Source organism: Bombyx mori, chromosome 18 (assembly GCF_030269925.1).
Source record: "Bombyx mori chromosome 18, ASM3026992v2".
Taxonomy (NCBI): Eukaryota; Metazoa; Arthropoda; class Insecta; order Lepidoptera; family Bombycidae; genus Bombyx; species Bombyx mori.
Window position 1 is genome coordinate 13,653,970 of NC_085124.1, and position 24,502 is coordinate 13,678,471.

Sequence of the window (24,502 nt, forward strand, 5' to 3'; positions counted from 1 at the left end):
GAACTCTACTCCGGTGAGGGGACGTGTGATGTCTTGTTGATATCCACAATTGACAGAATTTACGTAACATTAAATCATAGTCAAAGCCTACATTGCAAAAAGAGTTTGTCGGCTGGATTCGGAGATCTCGTAATGTTTATTTGCTTTTAAATATAATGTGTACCTACATATAAAAGAAAATAGTTAACTATAATTGATACAATTTTAAAATGTCGAAGAGTAAGTAGCACTTCGGCTGTTCGTGACCAGGAAAACTATAAAGTATTTGAACATTCAGAAATGATAATAGTCAGTCGAAGCCATAAAAGTGGCTTTATTTTTTTTATCGTTTAGGTGGGTGGACGAGCTCAAGGCCTACCTGGTGTTAAGTGGTTACCGGAGCCCATAGACATATGCAACGTAAATAGCGCCACCCACCTCGAGACATGAGTTCTAAGGTCTAAGTTTTTACAGTACAACGGCTGCCCCACCCTTCAAACCGAAACGCATTACTGCTTCGCGGCAGAAATAGGCAGGGTGGGGTACCCACCCGCGCGGACTCACAAGAGGTCCTACCACCAGTAATTACGCAAATTATAATTTTGCGGGTTTCATTTTTATTACACGATGTTATTCCTTCACCGTGGAAGTCAATCGTGAACATTTGTTGAGTACGTATTTCATTTGAAAAATTGGTACCCGCCTGCGGGATTCGAACACCGGTGCATCGCTTCAACACGAATGCACCGGACGTCTTATCCGTTAGGCCACGACGACTACAAAACGTTGTGGATGTCTATGGGCTCCAGTAACCACTTAACAACAGGTGGGCTGTGAGCTCGTCCACTCATCTAGCAATAAAAAAAAAAGTACCACTAAATTTGACAGAATCGAAGAAAATATTGCAACACTATACTAGTTTTTGTCCACGGAAATGAATAATCAAATACGTACGAACATTAAATTGGAGTAACCAAATAAGCGTAATCTCTATCTCGGATGAGTGTTCGTAATTTATGGAGGTCAAGCAGTAGCGGTGTCTCTGGTGATGGATGTTCATTGGTTAACAGAATGCGCTACTTGCATCAATCGACGAATTGAATACAAATTTTACCTATATACCGTAAACGCCTTTGTAGGCTGCACAGATAATGATTACATTTCTAGGGTTCCGTCGTCAAATGGCCTTGGGAGATACGTGAGTATTTGGCAAGTCACTAGAAAATAGTGTTGCGTTAAAAGAACTAGGGTTGCAAATTTAATGCTCTTAATTAAGTAATAAAATTTACTAGTTCCTTAGGAATGGTCAGAAAATGATATGCATATTTTGATGCTTTTGCATCTTCATCATTTTATGACCATTCCTAAAAAAAATGAGTGTTTTAAATTAAATCAATCTCCGATTAGAGTTTCTATAGTCAAAGACAGTAAGTATATCAGTTTCCAAGTCTGAATTCTAAAATCCCAGTAGAAACCAGAGGTTTATCATAGGAACTCAAAAGACAATGAAACATTTTTCGATTGCGATAATTGAGTTGTGTTGTTTTTGGACTTAGTACACTTTTAGGAAGTTCGCAGTCGACCTAGTGTCGTAGTTACTGGAGTCCATAAGTCCACACTATGAATGCCGCCAGCTTGACATATGGGGTCGATGTTTCAATAAAACTGCTGTCTTTTGAAACCGATAGCCATGTCTACTTAGCGGCGGAAATTTTCAATCAACTTCTTCCTTAACCCACAAATAGGTGGAGTCGGCACAGCGAATTTTTCTATTGCATTATTTTCTATCGGCCGTCATTTCAACACTCACTCATCTCTCTCTCTAATGTTGTCATTCACACACACCATCCATGTCTTCTTCAGTCGACCTCTTCCCCCTCTATCTTGCCCTACCATTTCCATAAATCTCCTCCACATGCCTCTACTCTCTACGCATCACATGTCCACGCTAACCGTCCACTCAATCACCGGGGCTACTTTCACACTTCCTCTGATATACACGTTCCTCATCTTGTCCATTCTTGTCACTCCACACATCTATTTCAACATTCATATCTCTGAAGCGTTCAACTCCTCTTTCATGCTATATATCTGTGTATTTTAATTCAAAAACCTTTACGACGGAACCCTCACATTACACGTCCAACACGCGCTTGTTTGTGCTGTTTTTTCCCTTAAAACTTTTCTCCATTGTTTCAGGTTATTCGACTATATTTCCGTCTCATGTTGAGTTATTGGGGTACTCCAGTTCCTTGAACTTAAAACTGGTTCAATTGTTTTTTTAATAAGGGAAAAGAATTAAGGCATGTACATAATTACCTTTTTTTATTATTTGATTCATATTTTTACTAATATAATTAACGTAAGCACAAAACTATCAAATGTTTAATCTTTCCCTAATGTATTTTGTATCATATATTAAATGTCGCATCTGCACTTTATTTGCTCATTGTGTACAGTCGTATAATGAATTAGGTTACTTTGCCTAATTAAGATAGTATATTATTGTACTTCCTACGGTTTAAGGAAGGAAAGGACATTATGGTATATAATTCCATCACGGCGAATGTAGGTAATGGTGCACTCCAACCTTTTTTCCTCCTGATAGACTTGAGAGGCTATTTCAGCGTAACCTTAACTAGTAGATGAGCTCACGGGGCTCAAACCTGACGACGTTGCTAACATGAACCCTAGCAAGAGGTGTGCTCCGCAGAATCTACCACCGGTTCGGAAACGCGACCCACTGAGAAGATCCGGCGAGAAACTCAGTGGGCTATTCCAACCCTGGGGGTCACTATACGCACAACCCACTTAAATATTTAGCGCAGTATTTCAGGTATTTTTTACATTTTCATCCAAATTGTTAGTTAGTTTTAGATTCACAAGTTGTGTGATTTTCGATAAATTCCGTTACAGCTCAGACATTCTGATAGGCAAGCCAATCGGATAAATCTATCCTTTTAGTTGCTATAAATTATAACGAACGAGATAAAAATGTTAATTTCATACAAAAGCCTCAATAAAATTTAAAAGTCATGTTAGATAATTTAAAACCGCACAACGTGATGAAAAATGCACACAATTTTTTTTTTTTTTTAACACTAAACGCAGATTAATCACTGATCACATATTTTAAATCACACGATATTATAAATTTAAATTTCGAATTGTTTTAAAAATGAATTCCGGCGCTTTTTTTAAATTCACCAAATAGGTATTATTGAGGTTCGAAATTTCTAATGAAACTTTTTCGTGAGTTTTTTTTTTTAAATTAAGCCTTTCGTCCAATGTCTGAGACGGTACAGCACACATAAGAGCAAGTATAAAACTGACTTGACTCCAGTACATTCGGCTACCGAGATTCGCTTTCGTAGCCTCAGGCGAGTGACATAGACATGAGAAAAAACAGATATGGCATTCTCTCTGTTCATACATAATTATGTTAATAAGTTCAAATCGTTTTTTATTGAACAATATTTATGTTTCGGGTATAACTCAAAGGTCACATTGAGGTCAAAGTTTAGGTTGTTTTAAAAGAGACATTTGTAGGCTTTTTTAAATAAACATCTGCCATATTTAAATGGTATTTTATCAGATTAATGTAATTTAAACACTGTCTAAGTTTAGGTAGGCTATAAAATCGCTTAACTATTTGTGCTAATGAAAATGATTAATGTAATGAAAATCAATCAGGTTATATTTTCACATTTTTATATATGTCATTTTAAATATTCAAGGATTTCTATGCATGAAGACATACTTGACTACCCGTATCTATATTACATAACTTCATTATTGTATAATTAATAAATAATAATATGTCTTCTATTTATTTGTGCTAACTTACGACTTTTTTTATTGCCCTTGTAGGCAGACGAGCATACGGCCCACCTGATGGTGAGTGGTTACCGTCGCCCATGGACTTCAGCAATGCCAGGGGCAGAGCCAAGCCGCTGCTTACCGCTATGTAGCCATATTGCTAAAAAAATCACTATTATATGTCCATTTCTATTACATTCACGCAGTCTGTGGTGAGACGGTGCGATACTGGTCACAGACGGCTGATCCAGCTAATGTGCTCACTGCTCCGCTGGCCACGGAGACCTGAAGGGAACTACTACCGGCTATTGAACCTGTTGTGTGCTGATTTGTTCGCTAATCTATGGTAGTATACTTTTAATAAACTTGTGGGATATCGGGAAAAATTTGCCGAGAAATCGGGAAAAATCTAAAAAGAAAAAACAAGAAAATCTGTGTCCGAAAACAAAGTAATAGGCTGCGTTATCTATTTACACAGATATTTATGTCAACTTATAGAGATGGGCGCTTCGTGTACTCCCGAATAGCGTTACTGAAAATAGTCCATCACTAAGTCCCCAAGCAATTTCCTTGAGACAGTTTATTTTAAGTTCTATATTTTCTAAGCATTAACGATTGATTCAAGAAATACACTTTAGTTTGTGCCTCATTTCTCAAATGCTAATGCTATTCTATGTATTTGTGGATTTGAATGACGATGATGTTGCGATTTTGTTAGAGCATCCCTACCGATTTTCATCCATCGAGTCGAAATAGCTGTTGAATCTCAAAATGGCTTCAAAATCTTAGTAAAGTGTATTAATCCTTAACAATTGATATTATTGGTACTAAAGTAGCGGGTATCCAAGAGCAGAAGATATTTGACAGATGCCTCAATTTCGTCAATGACATTTTCAATATAAGTTTGAATGTATACAAGTTCGAACAACAACATTCGGACCGTCGGTCTACCGAGCAATATCACCCGCTCGGTGGAAGATCGTCCCTTTGTCGCTTATTCCTCCAAACTAGATATTATACAAAATAGCTCATATAAACAAGATTTTAACCGGGCAGTGAGCTTTCTTGTCGATTCCGTCAATCTGTGCTCAGTTCTGTGAAAGAAATCGCCTAGCGACAACTCTCTCCATCTCCATCTACAGCCTTAGGTTCTGTTGCGGGAATATTGTATACACGAACTTTTCCAACTTTTTAATACGATCTCTCTAGTGTATTTATGAATGACCCTGTGTTTGATTACCTTTTACTTGACCTTGGATTACTGTATCCATAGAATTATGATTTTGGATTATATGTCACCTTGGATTAGTCATTCCACAGAATAATGGTTATTTACGGGTAATATTTGAGTTAATATTAATGAGTATAATGGGTAATGGTTGAGGACTTGTAATTGCTTTGTCGACCATAACTTTTATTTAATAAAAGCAGGAGAGTTAATATGAAATAACCAAATATCATATCTTATGATTTTCTATTTTAAAGTTATGGTCTTCTAATATTGGTTCGATGCAAAGTCTAAACTATACGCAGGAAACTTATCTAGCACCAAACTCCTAATGTGTCAATCTTTCGATGATTCCTTTCCGTTACCGTGATTTTGCGCCATTTCCAAGCTCCGATAAGACTAGGTCTATCGCTAGACCGGGCTTGGGGGTTAAAACCCCCAGACTCGGGATCAGAACCCAGATTAACTAGATTATTCTGGATTCTTACCCCTAGGTTCTAACTAGATTATTCTGGGTTCTGACCCCGCGTGGAGATCGGATATCTGATGAAAGAGTGCAGAGAGTTCAAGACTCCAAGGCACATATGGTACAAATGAAGATAATACCTTAACAAGGTACATAGTTCTAACACTAATTAATTAATGAAAAATTCATAAGAAAATCAATAAATCCTATCTCAATCAATACAAACATTTAATTAAGAAAACTTGTTTCGTTCTCTTCGATGTATTTATCTAATTTTACGATGTTTTAGCGTAAGAATTCACTATTTAATTTATCTTATAATATTTTAATGAATAAGTTAGTAAGGCGGTTCGGTTTTATAACACGCGCGTTATCTGTAAAAAAATGTTGAAGTATTATGTAAAATTTTTAGTAGCGAAACCATGATTTGAACAAAACCGGAGACAATTTTACGAACTGTTGTATCTGTCCATAAAAGGTAAAAAATATTTTTTGTATTTTATAATATTGTTCAAAGCGTTATAACAATTTAATATTTATTGTGGCTGGAAATGAAGCGCCCTCTCCTCCTCGCGTTTCCTCACTGCTGAGGGTCGTGACCATTATATGTAGTCAGTATTTTGCTCCTTGTAATGTCCCGCCAGCGCCTCCGATCATTGGCCGCATGAAGGGCGTCGTGGAATGGGATCTCTAGGCGCTCTACGATCTGTTTTATCCGTCAATTACCAAATTATAATTTTTGCGCGTTAAATATATATTACAAAACATATTATTCCTTCACCGTGGAAGTCATTCGTGAAAATTTTTAAGTACGTATTTTATACGTACGTAATAGAATAATTTGTACCTGTATACGGGGTTCGAACACCGGTATAGTCGCTTCGCTTGAATGCGTCCTTTGAATGATGAATAATGAATCCTTTAGACCACGACGACTTTATAACACATCATTACGGATCCTCCCGATCCATTAACGGTGCTTTTAGGTACCTCTAGCACCAGATCTTCTCAGTGGATCGCGTTTCCGATTCGGTGGCAGATTCTGCCAAGCATTGCTCTTGCTAGGACCAGTGTTAGCAACACCTCCAGTTTGAGCCCCGAGAGCTCATCTACACGCTAGGGTAAAGCTGATATAACCTCTCAAGGTTATCAGCATCGGTAGGAAAAACAAGACGACTTTAATTACATAATTGATTTATAAAAACTAAGTGATATATTTTAGTTCATGGCTTGACATTGATGATTTTCGTGATAGTTAGTATGTACCGTTAAAGAAATAACTGAAGTGGCGCAATGGCAATACATACAGCAGACAGTGACCGAGTTTCGCTAGTTGCATTTTGTTTATAAATAATTAGTTAATATTCTATTAATATAATTTCCATGAAAGTGAATTACTTAGGGGTCCAATACACCTATTATGATACACAAAATTGTACTTTAACTTCATTGGGTATTAAAACAAAATAAAGGCGAGTTTAGACCATTGTATCTTATCTTTAATATATCTTATCCTATGAGATCTCGAATCGTGGTCGCCCGAATCAAGAAGCAGTCCTCCACGCGTCGCAGAGCGTGACGTGGCGTAATGAGTGTAGTAACTCCACATTTATATGCTATAATGTTCAATCAGATCTAAGTATTTCTTATTTTTCTTCAAGATTAAATAATACAAATCTATAGATACTGTTATCCATATATTAATACGTGAAGCAAACATTTTACTGTTATCTATTAATACGTGAAGCAAATACTTTGTACCCCTTTTTACGAAAATTGCGCGGACGAAGGAGTATAGAATTGCCCACACTTATAGAGAATATAGAGAAGGAGTGCAGATGGTTAATATTTTTTTAAATTATGCATAAAAATACATTAAATCAATTAAAAAACATTACACACACTACCACATATTTGACACAACACATATTTAAACTCTTTGTTTATTGTCAAACTTCTGTTATTGTTTAAAGTCTGTGGTAAAATTGTTAATAGATTAACATTGTTTGTCTTTAATATTATTTGTCTATAGTGTAGTCTTGGCGAAATCTGTGATTATAGAAGTATAACATTATTATAGTTTTTAACAATAGAACACTAATGAAGTTCAAACATATAATTTCAATTAATTATAGACGAATTTCGACTACGGGACGACCACAATAAAGCTAAAACTGTGACCTTACCGAAACAATATCGGCTTTAAAGCTACTATTTGGTAACCAATAAGATTCGAAGAGTACTCGGATCGAACAGTTACTTCTAAACATATATTTGTTCAGAAATAACTAACACGTTATTTAACGGGTACTTATGAATATTTTCACATTTAATGAGTTCCCAATACTTCGAGTATTCTAGGCCCGATGATCTACTAAACTCATTGCTATTGAATATCTATAAAACTCAATTGATCATTATTTTTCGCAATCTATCTTCTATATACCTTATATATAAAAATGAATTGCCGTTCGTTAGTCTCGCTAAAACTCGAGAACGGCTGAGCCAATTTGGCTAATTTTGGTCTTGAATTGTTTGTGGAAGTCCAGAGAAGGTTTAAAAGGTAGATAAATATGAAAATGCTCAGAACTAAATAAAAATAATTTTGTTTTTCCTTTGATGTGTCCCCCGTCGGACGGATTCTTTTTGTTTGTTTTAAGTTTATTTTATACAAAAGTTTAGGTCTTTTATTTATCGGTTGAGGCACTACGAAGTCTGCCGGGTCAGCTAGTAATGAAAAAAAACTTTTTTTAAACATATTATTATCCGTAACACGCTTCGTCAGATTATAGAAACAATATCTTGTGTTAAGTCTTAAGACAATTCGTAACTAGAACGTATTTTCCAATGATTTCCACGATGATGGAACAACATTGTGCGGTAAAATCCGTTATTACTGGTGATACCATCATTCCGCTTGTCACAGCGGACAAATAATCAAGAATTTTGCTATGAGAAGTTTATTGTACTATTAACAAGTATGCAATTGATATAAATCTCGTATGTTATATATTATGTTGCTAAGTATAGTTTTACTTATAGATGTTCTTTCGTCACTAACATGTTATTCTGAAATTCCTAAACAAATATACAAATAAAATTATTTACTTAACAACACTGACAAATTTAAATAGCACCCGCTTTAAAAAACGCCCACGAATGTTGCTTTTATGGGTATAACATGAAAGCACTCAGAGACCGATGCTAATTATGTAAAATATGGAAGTTTTTACTTAAAGTATTCTTGGAATAACTTAGTGGTTCAGGGTCAGCCGCCCCGCCTACCAATCATCATCATCATCTTAGGCCTTACAGCCCAGGGTGGGCCTTAGCCTGGTCCAATATGTCTCTCCAGACTGCTCTGTTCAGGGCTTTCTCCTTCCAGTTCTTGACGCCGATATTTTTGAGGTCGCGCTCCACGCCATCCAACCATCGAAGTTTGGGTCTGCCACGACTTCTGCGGCCCTCTGGTTTGCCATAGAGCAATTGTCTTGGCATTCTGGTACTCTCCATTCGAACCACATGTCCTGCCCATCGTAGGCGTCCAATCTTTATAGTTGTTATGATGTTAGGATCTTTGTAAACATCATACAACTCGTGGTTATAGCGCGTCCTCCATATCTCGTTTTCCCGCACAGCACCGAATATCCGTCTTAGAATCTTACGCTCGAACACAAGTAGACAGACGGTTCTCATCTTTTTTGCTGAGTACCCATGTCTCTGAGCCATAAATAAGAATGGGTCTCAGTAGGGTCTTGTATAAAAGAATTTTCATATTTCGTGACAGAATTTTGGAACAGAAATATTTAAGCAGGCCGAAGTAGCATTTATTCGCCGACAGTATTCTCTTAACTATTTCTGCTGTTATATTATTATTATTCGTTATCAGAGAACCAAGATATACAAATTCATTCACAGATCCAAAAGTATGCTGGCCAATATTTTTATGCGCTGTGTCCTCACGTAAGTCCCTCGACACCCTCAGGAATTTAGTTTTGTCTGCGTTTACTTGGAGACCGGCTTCGAGAGACGAGGCCTCGAGAGCAAGGTACGCACTTTCTACTGCGAGAGCTGATCTGCCAATGACGCCTACCAATACCCCAGACATTATTGTTTATAATCACCGGTCACCGTTCTCGTCGAACCCGTCGCTTGCGACGAAGGGCTCGACGATCGAATTAACCCATAGACACAGCCTGAGTTTCGCGCCGGATCTTCTCAGTGGGTCGCGTTTTCGATCCGGTGGTAAATTCTACGAAGCACTGCTTTTGCTAGGGCCAGTGTTAGCAACACTCCGGTTTGAGCCCCGTGAGCTCACCTACACGTCAAGGAGAAGCTGATATAGCCTCTCAAGGCTATCAGCATAGGTAGGAAAAAAAATGTTTATATACAATGTGTAGATGATGGTATCACCATGTAACGTATTACGTACAGGGTGTAATATTTTAATTCCAGTCGCATATAAGCCGCGTGTCCAATAGCCGCAGGAACCTCACAGGAGGTTCGACCCTTAGCCCAGAAAAAAAGGTACAGAATTATTTGACCAATTTTATGATTTAACATAATTCATTAGTGAACAAAAAAACAATGTGACCTTTCGAACAAACACTCTCAAAGAGTCGTTATAATAAATGTGAAATCAAAAGACGTTTTGCTGGAGATTTTGTCACGTCAATTACGCGGTTACATTAATGGAAATCAAATTATGGACCGACGTATTGCGCAAAAAAGAACATGTTCAAATGTCAAGTATTTGACACATTAGTTTTTTTTAAGGGATTTTATGACCTGGTAACTAAGACCTTTAAGTCATGTGTTATTCATATTCTTTTTTTTATGAAAAATTATAATAAGAGTGAAATGAAATAAATAATAATAAAATGAAATTAAATGAAGATGATTAATTTGAGACATTAATCAACGGGGATGGAATTAAATGAAATGAGATGGGATGAAATATAATCTCAGTAAAATGGTGGTCATTTACCGAGATTTCTTCTTTAGACTTTTTGGAAGGTCCCGACAAGTTACGTCCAGTGGCTTTGTTTCATTTTCCCACATTTGTGCACTTTCACAGATATTAAACAGTTCATAAACCACCGTTATTACACATTTAAACCTGAAGAAACACTAAATAGACCAAATAAAACAAATCATCACACAACTTCACTCCTCGCATTCCCGATAAAAAGTCTGACACATTAGTGTTGAGCTTTATTAAGTAGAGCTGTCGGTAATTTCAAATTGTAATTAAGTAGTATTCCCACCCGGTGGGTACCGCCATATTGCCTATTTCTATCGTGAAGCAAATATGCGTACCGTTCCGAAGCATGGGACAGCAGTTATGGAATACATTTGAAACATCTCAAGAGAAAAAGTCTTAAGATGGGCGATATCATTCACATTGCGATATCTATGGGCTCCTGTAGCAATTTAACATCAAGCGGGCGGTGAGCTCGTTCATTAATCTATGTAATTTAAAAAAAAAACGCTTAAAGTTATGTAATCAAATATTTTGCGTATAAAATAAAAATAAGTTAAATGTGTTCGTTCATTGAACCCTAACCGCCCTTGCCAATAGTTTTCTATTGTTGCGGCCATAAAATACACGAAAAATACTTTTGACTGACTTATCGCCGATTTAGTTTAGTAACATTTTAAAGCACCAGTAACTATGATGTTTCTGGAACGTTATTTTTTTTTATTGCTTAGATGGGTAGGCGATCTCACAGCCCACCTGGTGTTAAGTGGTTACTGGAGCCCATAAAAATCTACAACGTAAATGCGCCACCCACCTTCAGATATAAGTTCTAAGGTCTCAGTATAGTTACAACGGCTGCCCCACCCTTCAAGCCGAAACGGTCGCTTGCAATAGGCAGTGGTTTGGTCCTCTCTGGCAATTACTTAATTCGGCACTCTTTACTAGCGGGACCGAATGTACCTCTGTTTTCGAAAGCAAACAAATACTTAATAAGAAATAGTACATAGTTATAGTAAGTTTTTTTAAATTTAATCAATTAGAAGCTTCTAGCGTCTAATAAATCAGGAAGCCCATACAAAAACCAATCATCATAGAAATAATTCAAAAAAATTAGGCGCAATATGTTTTTGACTTAATTTTTTCATTGCCCTTGTACAAGGGTGGTGCCTGATGGTGAGTGGTTACCGTCGCCCATGGACTTCAGCAATGCCAAGGGCAGAGCCAAGCCGCTGCCTACCGTTGAGTACTCTCCACAAGTCTCGTTTGAAGAAGGATATGTCATAGCGCTCGGGAAACACCGTGGAAGGGAGCTCATTCCAAAGCCGGATGGTAGGTGGCAAAAGAAAACTAGTTACTAAACTAAACTAGACTAGACTAGACTAAACTAAACTAAACTAAACTAAACTAAACTAAACTAAACTAAACTAAACTAAACTAAACTAAACTACTAGTTCATTAATTTAACTTATTATTGATGAACTAGTAAATATAATTATTAAAGTAAATACCTTTCGCTATTAGGCTTTGCTGTAAATACTTCCACAGAATTAAACATGTAACATTACACTATCTATATTTCATCGTTACTGTGCAACTTGCGAGTACTTTTGTGCAGAAATTACGCAAGTGTCTAGATATGGAAGCTTCGGTGGACCGAAACGTACGAGGATCAGATAACTCAGGTGCCCAGTGGGTTGTGACCATTCGTGTATGCGTGTAGCTTTATGTATTATTATGTATTAAACTTAAGTCGGTTTTTTGTGTGTTAAATACCGTTTTGTTGCTAATTGATTCTGTAATGTATTAGTAATAGTTTGCAAGTAAATCGAATCAAAATTTTTTGAAGTGTCACTATTGTTTAGTTGGGTAGCCTATGGTCCAGCTAGAGTTAAGTAGATACCGGAGCCCATAGATGTCTATAACGTAAAAGCCGCCACTCATCTGGAGACATGAGTTTTAAGTTTCAGTTAACTATACAGTAAAACGTTTATCCCATCGTTAAAACCGAAACGCATTACTGCCTCACAGCAGAAATACGAAGGGTGTTAGTGCACCCGTGCAAGCTCACAAGATGTTCTACCACCAGAATGTAATATAATAATTTTATTTAAAATTATAAATTGATACTTTACGCATATTATACTTATTATTCATTCTTAATAATCTAACGGCAAATATTTACTTTTAAATTAATAATCTTTAATGTTGTATTTAGTCAGTTTTCCGGTAGAGGCACACACATTTGCTTCTCACTGTATTCTATCATTGGCTTTTTATATTTAGTACGAGTTTATTGACATTCAGAAATGATCACGCATCTTTTAATTTTACATAATTTTACCATTTCTCTCTTTTAGTTATTATATTAATAAATTTCAATTCATCTGGTCTGATTTCCAAGGATTAGACAAAACGGGTAATAAATATTGGATTATTCATCAATAATGAAATGTACAATGTATTTTATTATTTTATTACAATTATTATTATTATTTAGTACAATTTATATTATACGTTAATGCCACATGTAATTTTTATTAGTTTATAATTTTTTTTATTTTAGTCGTTTATATTTATGTAATTTTTATTCGGCGTAGCTTACTATATAGTGAACATAGTTATAATATAGTAATTGTTTAAATACATGAATATTAAGAATCAAGCTATCTACAATGCGTCTTAAGATTCCAGCCCTAACATAGCTGCTATTGGATTTATCGTAGACGACTTTTTAACTTTTATTCGGTTACGTATTGTTTTTAAAATTTCGCGGTTTTGTATTTTATTTTTCGTTTTGCAAGTTATCGCCGTTTTCATAGCCCCACATTAACAGTGTGACGCAGGTGTTTCCGTTATAAGTGCTCGTCCTTGATATTTGCAGCCCTCAGACCTATTGCCCAGCAGGTGGTGTGCGACGGTTGATGGCGGTCCCATAAATATGTTCACGCTCAGTTTTTTTAGGGTACGCAGGAACATTCGTATTATTCTTAAAAGTTCGCTGAGGTTCTCGTCGGATCTTATCAGTGGGTCGCGATTCCGATCCGGTGGTAGATTTTGCGATGGACTGCTCTTGCTAGGTTTAGTGTTAGCAAATTAGTAAATTCTCTCAGGATGATCATGTGAGCTCACGTAACCTCCGGGTGTAGCTGGAATAGTCCCACCAGCGAATGAGTAGAGAAAAAAACAAATGTTCTTAAAAACATTGTTTTTGTTTCTAGCCAATTGTAAAATGATATCAAGGATAAAATTCAAATTCAAATTCAAAAATTCAAAATCATTTATTTCAACTTAGATGTCAGTATGACACACTTGTTGAATGTCAAAATACAAATAACAATGTTAACTCTACCACCGGTTCCAAAAAAAGCCACAGTCCTGAGAAGAACCGGCGAAACAAATTCAGCGGGCTTTTTTTTTTGTTTTTTCTCAAATATTTTCTTCTTTTTTTTTTTAAATAAATAGAAATATTCACAATAAAAGAAAAAACAAGTCAAAAAATACAATTAAAAAAATAATAATAATAATGAAAAATGAAAAGGCCAGGAGCGAGCGCCTCATTCCCACGTAGTGCCATCTAGTAAATAATCCTTAACTTTATAATATGCCTTGTTGCACAAACGTTCCTTAACAGTTTTCTTAAATCTATGAACAGGTAGTAGTTGAACGTTTAGTGGGATCTTGTTGAAAAGCTGTACACCCAGCCCCCTAAAAGAGTTGCTTATTTTCTTAATTCGAGCCGCCGGCAACGCAAGCCTATGTTTGTTCCTAGTGTTCACATTGTGCAAATCGCAGACTCTGGGGAATTCTTCAATGTTTTTACGCACGTACAATAAATTTTCAAAAATGTATTGGGACGCTAAAGTTAGAATTTTGATTTCCTTAAACTTGTCCCTCAAGGATTCCCTCGGGTGCATATTATAAATAGCACGAATAGCCCTCTTCTGCAGGATGAAAATCGTTTCGACATCGGCAGCATTGCCCCATAGCAAAATGCCATAGGACATAACACTATGAAAATAACTAAAATAAACCAGGCGTGCCGTATCTTCATTAATATACGTTCGTATTTTTTTTACCGCAAACGCTGCAGAACTAAGCCTACTCGCTAACTTGCATATGTGAGGACCCCACTGCAGCTTGGAATCAACTGTTATACCAAGAAAAACTGTCGAATCCACAAGCTCCAGTGTTTCTCCACTTACAGTAATATTAGTGTCAACTTGTCTAACATTAGGTGTGGTAAATTTTATACATTTTGTTTTTTTGTTATTTAATAACAGATTATTAACACTAAACCAATGTACCACGCGCGAGATAGCATCATTCACATCGTCATAATCTTCCAAATGTCGTTTAATTTTAAACAATAATGATGTATCATCAGCGAATAATACGACCTCGTGACGGGTTTCAATAAACTTAGGTAAATCATTGATATATACAAGAAATAGGAAGGGACCCAATATGGAACCCTGAGGAACACCCATATTAAGTAAGACACCGGAAGATCTCGTTCCTTTAACGTCTACCTTTTGGATTCTTCCGGATAAATAAGATTTAATAAGTTCTAATGAAACGCCCCTAATACCATAATGGTGTAATTTCCTCAACAATGTATTATGCTCAACACAATCAAAAGCTTTAGATAAGTCGCAGAAAACCCCAAGGGCATTATGCGACTCTTCCCAAGCCTGAAAAATATTTTTAATGAGATCTACACCTGCATCAATAGTTGACCGACCTCTAGTGAATCCATATTGTTTGTTATGAAGCAGGTTATTAGAATTGAAGTGGTTCAAAAGTTGTTCCAGAATAATTTTTTCAAAAATTTTACTCAATGTAGGTAGTACTGAAATGGGCCTAAAGTTAGAGGGGTCAAAAGTACTACCAGATTTAAATAAAGGTATTATTTTACTATATTTCATTAGATCAGGAAACACACCACCATCAATACAGTCATTAAATATTGTAGCAAGGTAAGGTGCAATTATATCAATAATGGATTTTATAACATTAATTGAAATTCCCCATAAATCACCAGTTTTCTTAATATTAATGAGCTTGAAATTATCAATTATGTCCTTTATATCAATATTTGTGAACTTAAAGTTAACACTGCATTTATCAACATGATTTTGCAGTAATGATTCGGCGACGGTAGGAGATGAAATTAAAGATTTTGTTGTAGAAGCTGGGATATCAGCAAAGTAGTGCTCAAAGGCACTGGCCACTTCTTGATGAGAAGTTATTATTCGATTATTGATTTTTAAAGTTAATTCAGCATTGCTGTTTCTGACATTCCCAGTCTCCCTATTAATGATATTCCAAGTCATTTTAATTTTGTCAGGTGCATTTTTTATAAGATTGCCTAAGTGCAATGACTTGGCCAATGTACAGACTTTTTTAAACAGCTTGGAATATTTAGAGACATACTCATGAAATGACTTATTATGATTATATGATTTTTCATGATAGAGATCGTATAATCTCTGCCTACTTTTGTGAATTCCAACAGTCGCCCATTCATTGAATGATCTTTTATTAGGTAAGATCAGAGTTTTAGAAGTAAAGATGGCACTAAATTCAGAATTAATAACATTAAATAAATCCATGTAATGAACATTAGGATCTTTACTATAACAAACATTCGGAATTTTTGCCAAAACTTTACCTCTAAGCTTCTCCAAACGTCTAATATTAATAGGAACAAACGGTAGCTTTCTTGTACTATTAACATCTGAAACAGATTTAATTTTAAAAGATAAGAATTGTCCACTGTGGTCTGAACTTAAATGATTAATAATGCATTTATTTAAAGGTTTTACATTTGTGAAAATATTATCTATACAGGTTGCCGATGTGCTAGTTATTCTTGTGGGCTCTGAAAATAGATTGCTAAGGTTATATGATTTTAACAATGTTCTGAGTCTAATAGTGGCATTTGTATTTTCTAATAAATTTATATTAAAATCACCACAAATAAAAACATGTTTATTAGAAACAGAAAGCTTTAATAAAACACGTTCCATTATATTTTCAAAAAAATCATATAACGAATTCGGGGGCCTGTACACACTTACAACGATGAAGCGCTCAAGCTCTACACATGCCATTTCAATAATCCGTTCCACAGAGAGGCTCACAATGTCTCTACGTTCCTTACATTTATAATCTTTATTAACAATGATCAGTGAGCCACCTCGTATAGCATTCTCTCTGCAGAAGGAACTTACAACCCGGTGATTTTTAAAATTACAATTTAATTCATATTTTTTAAGCCAATGTTCAGTAACACATAGAACATTGACTTTATTATAATCTAGGAACAAATCAATTTCAAGTTCTTTACCCATCAAACCTTGTAAGTTCTGATGCACCAGGTTGATCACAGTTGTTTTCAAAGAAATATTATTTGTTGATGGGCTGTGTCCAAATAAATAATATTTACTGCAAGAGGTAAACTCTGTTGTCTTAGTAATTAATTTAAATTACTTGGAACGGATTCCAAATTAATAGATGTCATATTTTTTTTCTGCTCAAAAGAAGCAGTAGGTTGATTAGCCAAATTCATGGCTAGATAAATGTGTAAAAAATAATGTAGCGAGTTTGCTACTTGTCTAAAATTGTAGCTACCTAAATAGAATTTGTTAGGTTTTGTCATAATAATATATTTATTTTTTATCATGCAATTAATGTCAATAGTATAAAATATATTTTCTGATTTGCATGGTGTCATGACATAATAATGATTAACATTAGAAATTGTCTGCATGAAATCATTAATGCAATGTCTGATTTTATTTTCTGCTGGGATACTCTGAATAAATGGAAATGCAAACATGATGATCTTTTTCACCTGTAGTGTTAATAATTGATTTATTTGATATTTTATATCTCTTATATCTGCATTTCCCCTTCTCCCAATCATTATGATTATTGTTGTGTTAGGGCAATGAGTCACATTTAAAATTTTATTGAGTATGTGGGTACATGAAGCCCCAGGCATACAATAATTTATGACAGATTGTCCCAAACACAGATCATTCAGCGCTACACCCATATTTTTCCCTAGTTCATCACTGAATATTTTAATAATGTTTTTAGTAAGCGCAGGTTTCATTATATTGTTTACAATGGGCTTAGAGGTAGAACTAGAAAATTGATTTTGACTATTGGAACAGTCTGGTACTGGAGAACCTGATATAGAGCAGTGACATTTACAATTAGCATATTGTAATGTCAGAGATTCAAATCGCTCTTTATTATTATTACACAAATCTAGCAGGTTATCCATCACCGATATATGTTCACATATGTCTTTTTGAGCATATTCATAATTTTTAGTTACATTGTCCAAATCAGTTTTCAACGAATTTATTTGTGAAGTTAACTTTTCTATTTCTAACTCATGATAATTACGTCTTATAGAGTAGAAGTGATTCGCAAAGGTCCGTGGGCGTTAATGAGCAACATTTCGAAAGAATGATTACGATCTCGAATTTTATGGTGCACAAAGATTTATAGAGGTGGTTATGTGTTAGAATAGTCCATTTTCTACTTGGATGTTGACCAAATGTGAGGCCGTCAAAAGTGCAAAAGCTGCCTAAACTTACCATAGTCAGTATGAGGTTTGAATTTACTTTTACACCACTTCGTAGGCAAAAACAATACGCGCCCCCGGTAACCGTACTCGTCGAACTCGACAAAGAGGTCGACGTGCAACCTAACCGATGCATCAGCCCGCTGAGTTTCTCGCCGGATCTTCTCAGTGGGTCGCGATTCCGATCCGGTAGTAGATTCATTCGCGAAGCAATTGCTCTTGAGTTGTTAGGTCTCCTTCGGAGGCGCTCGGGCAGTTGTTAGCAAATCCCACCCCTCCTGGCTGAGCCTTTGCTCGCCCACCTGTCCTGGTGAAGCTGGAAAGGCCTCCGGGCCACCAGTAATCTTTCAATCATAAAAAAAAAATACGCGCCAAAATAATGTTCACAAAGCCATCTGTTATCTATGGGTGAAACTAGGGAGTTCTTTTCAATAAATTGCAATATACATATAGGTAAGCATGAATACGAAAAATTTTGGGGTTTGATCACTTTTGCGCTGACGGCCTCATATCTCTGGAGCATTCAAGCGGTGTATATGGGATGCAATTTTTTTTTATTTTTTTTTATTGCGTAGATGGGTGGACGAGCTCACAGTCCACCTGGTGTTAAGTGGTTACTGGAGCCCATAGACGTCTACAACGTAAATGCGCCACCCACCTTGAGATATAAGTTGTAAGGTCTCAGTATAGTTACAACGGCTGCCCCACCCTACAAACCGAAACGCATTACTGCTTCACGGCAGAAATAGGCAGGGCGGTGGTACCTACCCGCGCGGACTCACAACAGGTCCTACCACCAGTAATTACGCAAATAATAATTTTGCGGGTTTCACTTTTATTACACGATGTTATTCCTTCACCGTGGAAGTCAATCGTGAACATTTGTTAAGTACGTATTTCATTAGAAAAATTGGTACCCGCCTGCGGGATTCGAACACCGGTGCATCGTTTCAACACGAATGCACCGGACGTCTTATCCGTTAGGCCACGACGACTTCAATGGATGCAAAATACACTACAGTAGTGGTAGTTGGGCTGTGAGTTCCGACTATCTTCTTTTTTTTATTATCCTTAATGAGCATACGGCCTACCTGATGGTGCATGGTTACCGTCGCCCATGGACGTCAGCAATTCCAAAAGTAGAGCCAACCTGCTGCCTATCGTTAGGTACCTAATCTCTGCAAGCCGCGATTGATGAAGGACATGTCATAGCGCTCGAGAAACACCGTAGAGGGAAGCTCATTCCAAAGCCGGATGGTACTTGGCAAAAAACAACTCTGGAAGCGCACTGTATATGAACGCAATGGTTCTAGGTAATATGGATGAACTCTACTCCGGTGACGGGTAAAAAAGTTATTAAAAACTATTTTTAGTTTCTCTTATTCTATATGTCATAGTTATTGAGCCGCGGGCACAAGACCGTAATCGTCCATAATACTGTAGACTTGTTTAACACAATATATTTAACTCAAGGCGTACACTATACATGCATATCAATTATCTATAATCATAATAATATGTTGTGTGTGCAAGAGTTTATGTTAAGGGTGCGACAAGTATCTTAAAATTTGTGGGTCAAATTTGTATTTATTCACTGTCACGTTTCGCTGTGTCGGTTGCGTTACGTAAAATACCCCAGTGTGCTTAGTGCGAGTTTTTTAACGTTCTCGATAGCGTAAAAGTTAACTCAAATTTGTGTGTAGTTGTAGCAGCACCCCTAGCGGCAAACGTAGGCAAACGTTCCAGCTCCATACCCACCCCTGGCAAGAGCCGTGCTTCGCAGAATCTACCACCGGATCGAAAACGCGACCCACTGAGAAGATCCGGCGAGAAACTCGGTGGGCTGTGTCTGAGGGTTAATTTACGACGACCGGTTCATTAACGATGACCGGTGCTTGAGGTACCTAAAAGCACCGTTAGTGGATCGGGAGGATCCGAGATGACGTGTTTGGGGCGACGTCGACTGCTTTCCATTCTTTCCGCAGGATCGGCAATATAGTTACCGGCGGCCACGATGAGAGAGTTCTCGTGTCGTGCCGCTTTATCGAAGTGGGCTACGTCACATCGCCAGATCTTTGTACCCGCCAGTGACAACTATTGTAAAATTGGCCCGACCAATACAGGTAATAATAAACGTCGCTATTGCTTATCTGCCGTGTACTGCTTCACATCAGATCTGTTTTCAATATTATACACAAAACAGTATTCTACAAGTGAATAATGGTCTAGTACAACCAGCCACTTAGCATCTAATGAAATTATTATTGGCGACGTGCCATCCCTAATATCATTTTGGCCCAATCGAATGTAACCAAGTTTTGTGGGACTGTAACATTTGAATGTCGTAACGCTTAGTTCGTGTTCAAACAAAGTAATTATCTTGTGATGTATGTACAGCTATGTGATGAAATATTAAATTATATAGGCACTAATGTGTGCATAACATATTGGACTAGTTTGAAAATAAATACGCGATTTGTTTGGCGAGTTCATAGGTTGGAAACGGTTATTTAAAAAAAAAAACCATACTATTCGAATTAAGAACCTCCTTTTGTATTCTGCGCAGTTAAAAAGGTCTTTAAGTGGGTTTTACGGGTTTTCCTAGAATTTTGGAACCAATGGTGGAGTTTATTTTGGGATCAAATAAGAATGATCACGTCTGATTCGGAATAAACAGATTTGAGTGTGTAATAATAGATAATACTATATATATAATTATCTTTGACAATAGACCCATCATAATGTTCAAATTTATATTTTAAACCAATAATTATAGTCGAATTACGATTAATGGGCGGCTACTAGTCTTTGTAAATTCTCGTATTTATCGAAAATTCACAATGTTTCAAGCGTATTCATTCATTGGTCAGACTCTAAAAAATAGGTACTGATAAATGTTAGATCGCCTTTTTATTTTGTTTTGGGGAGACGTTTTTGGGAATGATTACCGCGCACTCGGCCTGTCATTAATCATAGGCTTTTCGCTATTATTACGTTATAATTGTGACGTAATGTGGGCGACGAAACATGACGAGTGGATTTAAAAAAAAAACCGAAACAGGAAACGAATCGATTATAATTCATGTTTTATTTAATCGATGCCAAAATTGTATCGATTAAAACGTCCACCCACACGACGCCGAATTGGTATTTTAATCTGGTTTCGTTTTGGTAAGACCTTATGCGGAACTGGGTTAGGTCCCTTCAAGGCCGTGTTTGTCATGTCAGTGTTACGGTCAACGAGGGTAACAATTTAATGTGAGTTGCTTTGTTCTCGATGCAAATATATCTCACCTGACATTGCCGAAGATAAATCACACGATTATCCCTTTAGTACTAATAGCATTGAATTCAAACGGTTAGCGTGGTATGGACATGTGATGCGTAGAGAGGACGTCAATGTGACTAGATGTATGGAGATGGTAGTGCAAGGTAGACGGGGAAGAGGTCGACCGAAGAAGACATGGACGGAGAGTGTGAATGACTATATGAGAGTAATGAGTGTTGAGATGACGACGGATAGAAAAGAATGGAATAGAAAAATTCGCTGTGCCGATCCCATCTAGTGGAGACAAATAAGAAAAAGAAGCACTGAATTCAAAATGCTTTGATACAACTGTTGTTCCCACATTTAAGTAGAACACGCGATTTCGCGCTAGAGCAGGATATCGATATGTCCTACAACCAATGAAACTACACTGCCGATATACTCATTAAACGATTCACTGTGGAATTGTTACAACGATCATACATCGACATTGAAAACAGAACAATCTAGAAAGATAAGATAATCTTTCCCTATAACACGGTAGATTAGTTCCGCGTTATAGGAAACGCGTTGTAAAAGTATTCTCGCATAGCACGTTTGTATGACCCCATATAACGCATTATGTACAAATATAATATATGTGTAAAGAAAAAATATAATTTTCTTTAATTCAATTTCCCGCGCATCAATCATCATCGAATGAGTGACATGACAAATCAATGAATTTAATTAGCTATGGAAAAGATAACCTAAAACGCATGAGACTCGTGATTGTTAATAAATTAATATTTAAAGTTTAAAATACTACTTAATTGTGATTCAGGAACTGACATTGTTAATAATAACATTAAATGTCGTTTCTTTTATTACAGGTATGTAGGTTTTTGTAACGTAATGAGTAAATACACACTCTTATTTCATGTACCTAATATAATGAACAATAAAACTTTTATTACAGAGAAACTCAATTGTGTTTGACTGACTGTGTCGTTCTAATCACAAACATATTGGAATTTACCTTATATATGTATATACAAATATGTTACAATATAACTAATGTTTTTACAATACAAAACTAGAAACACAAATTTAATCAAATAATTTCATTTCAATCTAGAACAACACAATTGACACAATGTGCAAAGGTACGCGAAATTAAGAACATCATAAATTTCAGAGTATGTACAGAAATATAACGTGTGAAATCCCCGTATTATACAAGGGATTGAAATCGCGTAATATGAAAATGCGTTATAAGAATACCGTGTTATAGGAGGGAACGTTATAAGAATACCGTGTTGTATTTGATTTCAATTCAATTCGTTAGTTTTAAATAAGTGACGCGTTGATGGATAGCGATAGTGATTTGCGATGAAATAAACACGAACAAAAACTCTTTGTATTTAAATACATATAAAGGAAAACATGACCTATTTGATGCCATATTAAAATTCTTCGGTGCATCGTGTGGTGCAAACGTAAGCGATCGTTAATTGTTTCTGGTTTTCGAATCTTCATAAGATAAGACGTCTGGTGTGGTCATATTTTGCAGGTGATACCAATTCCAATAACTTATGTATTCATGAGAGAGATTTTACAAATTCTTAAAATCTTATACAGATTATGCAGATTGTTATCTGATAATACATAAAATTAAAATGTTTGTCGGTGATAACATGTTTTTAAAATTCATAATACTACTTAACGATTTAAGCTTATTAATAACAAACACATATTTTTTCTGCTTTATGTTTGGTAAGTTTAATCTCTAGAACGGTGCCTTCTGACCTGTTTTTTTGCTTCATATTTTAGCGGATTTTTCGTCATATAGTACTCAAAGAAGTGCCTTAGTCATCTTTTACAACGCCTATTAGAAAAGATGTGGTTGTGCTATGTTAGATTAAATAGTCAAAATCTGTCTACTGAATACATATTAGATACGACAATATAGATTTTGATTTCATGTTCTAAGGTGGAGACTTCATAATGTACTTAAAGCTCCTGGTAACTAATTCACACGAGGTAGGCAGTGAGGTCGTTCATGAACCATCTGGTGGTAGGACCTCTTGTGATTCCGCGCGGGTAGGTACCACCACTCTGCCTATTTCTGCCGTGAAGCAGTAATGCGTTTCGGTTTGAAGGGTGGGGCAGCCGTTATAACTATACTTCAGACCTTAGAACTTATATCGCAAGGTAGGTGGCGCATTTATTTACGTTATAGATGTTTATGGGTTCCAGTAACCACTTAACAACAGGTGGGCTGTGAGTTCGTCTACCCATCTAAGCAATAAAAAAAAACCTAATACAATGTACATAGCCCACTGAGTTTCTTGCCGGATATTCTCAGTGGTCGAGTTTCTGGGCTCACATACCCGTCAGGCGTAGTTAGAATATACCCTTAGGCTACCAGTGAATAGGTAAAAAAAAAAACACAGTCAACTTATAATCCACTTGACGTGAAGCGGCTTAAGCCATCCAATTACTCAAGTATATAAGTAGGTAGATATCACTATTGCACTTCATAACAGCTATGTGGAGTTTGAGGGTGACAGTGAACCGCAACCCATGGGGCCATGGCTGTTTCGCGCAGGGCAAGACAATGGAACCCTCAAGGTCAGACAATACGGCGGACTACCAAAAAAGTATATCTTAGGAATAGCAATACGCAAGGCCTTACCAGAAATACAAACAGGTCATTAGATGCAATTCATTACTTTTTTTTGGGTCGAAGTTCCTTATGCGGAGGGGTACCCTAACCGGGAAAAAACGTCCGTAACGTAAGATTTTTATTATTTATGTATAGTCTTAGTATGATGGCTATACAGTGTCTACGTGATGACGGTTAGTATTATTATTCATATAAACAGTTGTTTCTTTGTATTTATATTAGTATTATATATTTTTTATAAATTATTGTGAATAAAATAAAGTTGATAACTTTGTAAAGTAGTTTTTATTTATTTTTATCAATAAAAAAATGAGAACAAAAAATGTATACCCGAATAATTATTTTCTTTATACTTCAAATAGAACTTAAAATTAATATTTTTATAATAAGGAACTTCGTTCCTATCCGATGTCCCACGACACCACACAATATTTTTTTTATTTCTAAAAGTATACTGTAAAACTTCTAAAAGTATACTGTAACTATACTGAGA

At 36.2% G+C, this 24,502-nt stretch overlaps 1 protein-coding gene across 2 annotated transcripts in view; it reads right to left on the minus strand.

The window, feature by feature from the left end:
- Nucleotides 1-24,502, minus strand: part of LOC101744177 (uncharacterized) — a 108,045-nt gene that overhangs the window by 51,337 nt on the left and 32,206 nt on the right. The window contains exon 1 of one of the 2 annotated variants that reach the window (XM_012690922.4): nt 2,570-3,304. The exons of the other annotated variant lie outside the window; for it this stretch is intronic. The gene's annotated coding sequence lies outside the window, so the exon portion shown is untranslated. Of the gene's footprint in view, nt 1-2,569; nt 3,305-24,502 lie in introns of those variants that run through there. 2 annotated transcript variants of the gene reach the window in all.